The sequence below is a fragment of the Carcharodon carcharias genome, chromosome 11, assembly GCF_017639515.1.
Source record: "Carcharodon carcharias isolate sCarCar2 chromosome 11, sCarCar2.pri, whole genome shotgun sequence".
Taxonomy (NCBI): domain Eukaryota; kingdom Metazoa; phylum Chordata; class Chondrichthyes; order Lamniformes; family Lamnidae; genus Carcharodon; species Carcharodon carcharias.
Window position 1 is genome coordinate 127,666,355 of NC_054477.1, and position 7,977 is coordinate 127,674,331.

The following is a 7,977-nucleotide window of genomic DNA, read 5'->3' on the forward strand; positions in this document are numbered from 1 at the left end:
AGTGATAATGGGGTTGGATATTGGAGGTGTTGGATGGGGTGCCAATCAAGCAGGCTGCTTTGTCCTGGATGGTGCTGAGTTCATGAGTGTTGACGGAGCTGCACTCATTCAGGCAAGCGGAGAGTATTCCATCATACTGATTGTGCCTTGTAGATGGTGGACAGGCTTTGGGGAGTCAAGAGGTGAGTTACTCGCTGCAGAATTCCCAGCCTCTGGCCTTCTCTAGTAACCACTGTATTTATATATGGCTGGGCCATTTCAGTTTTTGGTCAATGGTAACCCTCAGGATGTTGATAGTGGGGGATTCAGTGATCATAATGCCATTGAATGCCAAGGGGGAATGGTTTGATTCTCTCTTGTTGGAGATGGTCATTGCCTGGCACTGGTGTGGTGCGAATGTTACTTGCCACTTGTCAGCCCAAGCCTAGTTATTGTCTAGGTCTTGCTGCATAAGGATACAGACTGCTTCACCATCTGAGGAGTCATGAATGATGCTGAACATTATACAATCATCCCAAACATTCCCACTCATGACCTTATGATGGAAGGAAGATCATTGATGAAAAACTTAAAGATGATTGAGCCTAGGCCACTCCCTCAGGGATTCCTCCAGTGATGTTTTGGAACTGATAATTGACTTCCAACAACCAGAACCACTTTCCTTTGTGCCAGATATGACTCCAACCAGTGGAGAGTTTTTCCCCTGATTACCCTTGACTCTAGTTTTGCTAGGATTCCTTGATGCCACACTTGGTCAAATGCGGCAGTCACTCTCACCTCACCTCTGGAGGTCAGCTCTTTTGTCCATGTTTGGAATAAGGCTGTAATGAAGTCAGGAGCTGAGTGGCCCTGGCGGAGCTCAAACTAAGTGTCAGACAAAATCAGGCCACACTTTGCGTACTGTGAACAATTATGGGCCAGAATCTTCTGGAGGTGGCTGAAGAGCCAATGAGGCCCCACACTGCCTCTTTTATAGGGAAAACATCTGCATGATGTGCCATTCAAGCACTTGACAGGCCAGGGGCGGGCCTTTCCCCAGGATCAAGGACCCGGGGATAGATGTCCTGCCCACTGGGAACTGCCGTCCAAACAGAGACCAGCAGCTCTATTACACAGTAGAGCAGTGTGGATATAGAGGCTACTTCTGTACGATGCCCACCTGAGGCCCAGGATCATTGCTGGATCCCAAGCCACAAGTGAATGGTGGCACGAGGTGGGTTGTGTCACAGAGGGAGTGAAAGTTCTCAGCTGCCCCCTCCCTTCCTGATGCTGGGTCCCTCGATCAGGCAATGAGTGCCTTTGAATGAGGGAACCACCAGCCCCCCATCCCCCTCACCTCCTCAGGAGCCTGCATGTCAACCCCGCACAGGTTTGCTTATTGTGCTCCCTGCGTGGTGAGGCCCCACTCACCAGTGTGTTAACACCAGTGGCGGTGGGATGAGGCCCTTATGATGGCATTAATTGGCCACTTTAAGTCTTCAATTGGCAATGGGGCAGGAAGGCCATCCACAGGCCTTCCTGCCACAGAGTTAATTGTGGTGGAGGTGGGGAAGTGGTGGGGTCCCCTGTCACCCTCCCACTTGATTAATTGTACTCTCCCCACCCCACCACCTCCAAACTTTCCATGAGGTACAGCAGAAGATTTCAGCCATGTACTGGTCTGAAAATCTTGTTTTTCATGTTTTTGCTTTCGGACAGAGCTGTTCATTATTCTACCATTCATGCTCCCTCTGGAAAAATGCTTTGTTTCTTTACTACAATTATTATACCACTCCCTTTGCCTTTTGTTCCATGACACCTCTGTTATTTAATCTCTCCTGCCTTTCCTATCCCAGATCTTCCCTCTTGTTCCTCCTCCCCTCCTCCCTTTAAAGATCATAAATCCAATCACACAAAACATTAACTCTGTTTCCCTCTCCACAGATGCTGCCAGACATACTGATTATAATCATTTCAGATTTCTAGTACCTGCAGTATTTTGCTCTTATTTAAGAAATGTTTCAAGTTATTTGCTCATCAGTCAATAAAATATTTGAGCCAGTTTTCGGCCCTTACCCCATTTCTGTTAAAGCACGATAAAGTATAGTTTCATGGATACTAGTGGCCTTCCAGTAACTTGCCCATGTGATTATTTTTCATATTTGAATCTCAACTAGTGGTTGTTAGTAGACTGTGAAAGGGACATCATAGATGAGTACAATCTTATTCTCAATGATTGTTGCCACATGCATCAGCAAGAGTGCCTGGATAGTATCAGAAGATGGTACTTTGTCTGATTTATCTAACTTGATGTAATTATTCTGCTTCCTTTGAAAACCAAGAACTCAGCACAAACTAAGGACTCAAAACAGTAACCTTCCTGGTCTGAATGGCTCAATGTTACTGCATGTTATGTACTTGTCAAAAGTCATTGGCTGACTAGTGTTTTATTGAAAAGGAAGACTTACATTTATATAGCACCTTTCACAACCACAGAACATCCCAAAGTGCTTTGCCGACAATGAAGTACTTCTGAAGTATAGTCATTGTTGTAATGTAAGAAACACAGTGGCCCATTTGTGCACAGCAAGGTACCACAAGCATCATTGTGATAATGACCATACAATACATTTTTGTGATGTTGATTGATAAATATTTGCTAGGACACCAAGAATAACTCTTCTTCGAAATAGTGCCATAGAGGTTTTTACATTCACCTAAGAGAGCAGAGAAGGCCTCAGTTTAACATCTGTCACAAAAGTGTGTTTTATGTCAAATAATGATTTTTAATTGCCAGCTGGAAACCCAAATTGAACGTTTTAAAAATAAACACTAAAGACTTGAGTTTGCAGCCAGAGATGGCTACCTAATTTGCATTACTGTACCTTCCACATTCCAATCCATTAAGATGGAGACGCCATGTCAGCAAAGACCCATCAAGGACAATGACCCAGGGAATATGAGTGAACCACATATCCTGTACCCATTAGCAGGCATCAGGGCAATTCTTCAGGTAGTCAGCTGATGGAGACGAGCTATTAAACCTAATCAGTGGGACCTTAGCTGATAGGGGTTTCCCAAACATCGACTCATCAAGCTACAATGGGAATGCTTTAAACCCAATCACTTGAACAACGGGACCCTGGCTGAGACAGGGAATTCCCAGACATGAACTGATTAAATTACAAGGGCGAATACACCAGTAATTACCATGTTTGAATTACTGGGTGACAGGTGTTTTGTCATATGTTCAAAGTCTAGGCAGGGTTCTTTGGGGCTTGTCTATTCTGCCAAAGTAAGTTGCTCAAGACTGTAGTTTGTTAAAATCATTACTCTACTACATTTACAGCTACAATGTACACATTCGGAACCCTGCATGAGACTGGAAGTTCTCCTCCCTCCAGATCTCTGTTACGCAGTCATGTGATGTTACATCATCATTACATCAGCATCATGTGCTTCTGAAATTAACCATTCTCTCTACAGCTCCTTGCAAGTCTTTATCCCTATCATAATTACATTCTCCTACATCTCCCCTCAAAGTCTCAGACTTCACAGTGTTAGTCTCTGAGATGCCTTGCACCAATCTCTCTGATCTTGTTCTGATCTCTATCTGAGGTTGATATGAGTGTTCTTCTCCTGAGTGGGTGTGAAGTTTTGTCTTTCTTCTTCTTTCTCGTCAGGATCTGAGTAGTAAGCCCAAGTTTCTATTGGTTTTCTTTCCAAGGATATAAAGGTGCTGCAGTTTCTCCCTATGGTACCCTGGTCTGTCACAATCCTGTATGATCTTGATTCTCGAGTTCTTTAGATGATTGTGCCTTCTTTCTGTTGGTCTCATACCCATACTCTCTCCACGGGCTTCGGCACTGATAGCTCATGTGATCTGTGCCTGTGGTTAAAGTTACACTCTGTTTGTTTCTCTATTCTTCCTCACGCTGTTTTACTCTCTTCTGGTTGTTTGTGGTTATTAGGTTTAAGTTTCTATGTCACAGATGGAAGTTGTTTTCTCAATCCCCTTCCCATCAATAACTCAGGTGGTGAGAAGCCATTTTGTAGTTTTGAGTAGTAATAAATAGCAATAAGGAATGTTTTCCCCTTAAAATCAAATAAGACCTTTCCCAGGCACTCCTTGATAGAAACATAGAAGGTGATAGTGGTTCTTTTTGCTCTTGGCTGCACATTTCTTCTATAGACTGAGTAATGCATGGCTACCTGGCTGCCAGACTGATTGCTGGGCTCTCACATGACAGTTTCCTAACCTTAAATAACCTTGGTGAAGCCTTTGAAGGATATCAAGGAAAAGTTCTCTCGATATGACTATTCTCTCATTGATGATTAGTAAATCATCAATGTCTGTAAGGACTTGTGCTGTTCAAAGCATTGACATAGTGCTGAATTACTGTGGACCATCCTTCCAGACAATATTCTCTTATCTGGAGACATTTGTCATCCTGCTGCTATGCTCGCTTTATTTCCTGTAACTTGTTTGCAGTAGCTCATAAGCATTGAATAATTAGGACTGTATATGCCTGCACCTCCTCAATGAAGTGTAAATCCTCTTTGGTTCCTTCTGATGGTATCTATGACAGCGTGTCTCTTGAACATATGCTGTTATGGAGTCATATCTCATTAAACTTAATCTGTACCATTGGATTCTGGGAGACATCTCCACAACTTCTTTCATGATCAGAATTGGCTTTTGGTCTGCTTAAATTTTGAACCTCAATCCCATCATGCAATACAAGAATTTTTCAATTGTGGTGTATCTTTTCTCTGTTTCTGATCATGACCTTGAGGCATAGTAAACTGGTCTACATTTGCTGTCCCTCTGCACTTGAAATAATACTGCCCCCAGACCTGTTCATGATGCATCTGCTGTCACCATGGCCTGAGTCATAATGTGCAAAATTTCAGAATAAATTAAAAGTTGTTTAATCTCTTCAAAAGCATTTTGCTCATCCATGTTCCAACACCACTGTTGATCCTGTCTCAACAGCTGCCTTAAAGGTTCATTGACCTCTGCTAAATTTGACAGGAACTTGCTTACTTGGTTGACCATCCCGAGGAACCTTTGAAGCTTTGTTATGTTCCTGGGTTCTGGAAATTCTGATTACTTTCATTTTTTGTGGATCAAATGTGATTCCAGTGTCTTGTACCAAGTGACCTAGAAATTTAATCATAGATTTGGCAAATTAACATTTTTTATTCAATGTTGGCTTGCACCCTGTAAGACTTTCAGGACTGCTCTGATTCTGTGATCATGCTCTTCTCTTGTGAAGCCAATCTATATGAAATATTACTCTTCTGGGGTTGGGACATGCTTTTCTGGAAAATGTCTGGAGCAGACGTTATTCCAAATGGTAATCTATTGAAACAATAATGACTAAATGCTATTATAAATATGGTCAGCAATCTGGATTCTTTGTCCAGAGACAAATACCAAAATCCGCTGTTTGCATCTAATTTGATGAATACAGTACTCTTGGTGAGTTTGGCAAGATTCTCATCCACTGAGTTCATCAAGTGGGTCTCAGATTCCACTGATTTGTTTTGTTGAGTTAAATCCATACTGTTTCTAATTAAGCTGTTTGGCTTTGGGACTGCAACCATTCCTGAACACCATTTTGTTGGCATGGTGATCAGTGAGATAATTCTTCACTGTTGCATCCTCCCAATTTCACCTTTGACTTTGTCCAAGAGTGGATGAGGGACTTTCCTCAGTGTAAAGAGGCAAATTGGTTTAGCATCAGCTCATAGGGTGATGTGACACTCGGCTTTTAGCTTCCCTAGGCCTGTAAGTAATTTGGGAAATTCTCTCCTGAATGTCCTGCTGTAATGCTCATTAGCAACTTCATTCACTTTATAGATTGGCTTCAATTTTAAGCATACCTTTCTTCTAAGTAAAGAACTTCCTTGATTTTGAATGGTATAGAGAGGTTTGATAATTTCACTATCTTTATAATTCAACTTTGCCATAAGTTGCCTCTGGCTTTTAACATAGTCCCACCAGGACCCTGTAATTTGACTGATGAGGGTTGCCATTTTACTTTTTCTGATAAAACACAAACTCCTGATCCTGTGTCTAATTTTAAGCTCTGGGGGATGTTCATCCACTGCAAGTTGAATACTCCAGTATTTGTTTTCAGTATCATTTACCTCCCCTAGGAAGGTTAATTCCTTTTACTGTGATTCTTCCACTTCTTGTACGATTTTTTTTATGGGATTCATGGGATGTAGGTTTCGCTGGCTGAGCCAGCATTTGTTGCCCATCCATAGTTGCCCTTATGAAGGTGGTTGTGAGCTGCCTTCTTGAACCACTGCAGTGCTGTTAGAAAGGAATTTCCAGGATTTCGACCCAGTGACAGTGAAGGAACAGTGATATATTAGATGGTGGTTGACTTGGAGGGGAACTTCTAGGTTGTGGTGTTCCCATCTATCTGCTGCCCTTGTCCTTCTAAATGATTGTAGTTGTGGATTTGGAAGGTGCAGTCTAAGGAGCCTTGGTGAATTCCTACAGTGCATCTTGCAGAGGGTACACACTGCTGCTACTAAGAGTTGGTGGTGGAGGGAGTGAATATTTGTGGATGTGGTCTGATCAAGTGGACTATTTTGTCCTGAACGGTGTCAAGCTTCTTGAGTGTTGTGGGAGGTGCACTCATCCAGGCAAGTGGCTCTGCTTTAATATTTTCTTTACCCTTTTTGCAGGTTGTCAGTGTTTTTGAGCAATAGACGGTTTTGAAGTGGCCTACTTTTCCACAGTTGTGGCACTCTGCTCCCCCTGCTGGACGTTGCTCTTGCTTGTGTGGTTTGTTTGCACCACACCAATGACATTTCAAGATGGAGAAACGACAGAGAAGGAAAAAAAGACAAGAAATTAATATAGCTTGAAAAGAATAGGGAACAAAGTTATCTGAGCCAATGGGAGACACAAAGACACAAAGGTCCCTTGCCAAAGGAAGAGGACAGGAGGAAAATTCCGCCTATGGCTTCATTGCACATGTCCAAATGATTAGTTTTGGAGTCATTTGTGTTTCTGGGAAGGAGGTCACCCACTCTCCTCACATTTTTGAAGAAGAGAAGCGATAAGTCCCAGTTTTCTAGCCAACATTCCTACCTCAACCAATACCACCAAAACATGTTAACTGGTCATCTCACTATCATCTGTGGGACTTTACTATTCAAATTGGCTACTACATCTTTCTATATAACAACAGTAATTATGGGCTGAATTTTTACCTACCTGACCCTGCAAGGAGTGGATGGGTCAGAAAGTTATGGGAACCCAGAAGTTGGGACTCACCCCATAAGCTGAGGAATTTCAACTCCACAGCATGGGCGTGATGTTAACATTCCTCATCTGGAAGGCACTCACCTCTTAAATCTGCCAAGTCCTCATCTGGGTGTAGCTGTCAGAATTCCTGACTTGGAAATCCTGGCCAAAATGAGGTTCATAGCTTCATTTTCAAATTTAAAGTAACAACTCACTCCTAGGAGTGGTTTGGCTGCCAGCCCACCTTCTCACCTCCATTAAAGCCAAAAGTGGGTGGGTTGGAGATGGGTTTGGGTAGGGAGTCTGATTTTTAAAACTTTAACCCTCCCCACCCAGTCTAAGCATGCCTGTTTTTAGTTAAAATTCACCCCCAACCCCCAAATTTCAGAAACAATTCAGTGGCTATGAAGTGCTTTGGGATATCCCGAATTCATGTTTAAGTATTGTTAAATACAAGTTTTTTCTTTTAATTGTGGAGATAATATATCATGGGGAAATCAAAGCAGAAAGAAGGAAGAGTGATTCTGCTCGTGACTGTTCACTAAAATTTATGAACTGAGAAAAATATACACTTTAAAAGATATAAAGGGTTTCCCTATAAGAAGTTAAACACACACACATATATATATTTAAAGCTGCACACATATAGACTGTTTTATATATGGCTAGATAAATAGAATTTGGCAGGGATCATTCATAGATTAATTTGTTCCAGCAGTTTATAGCAT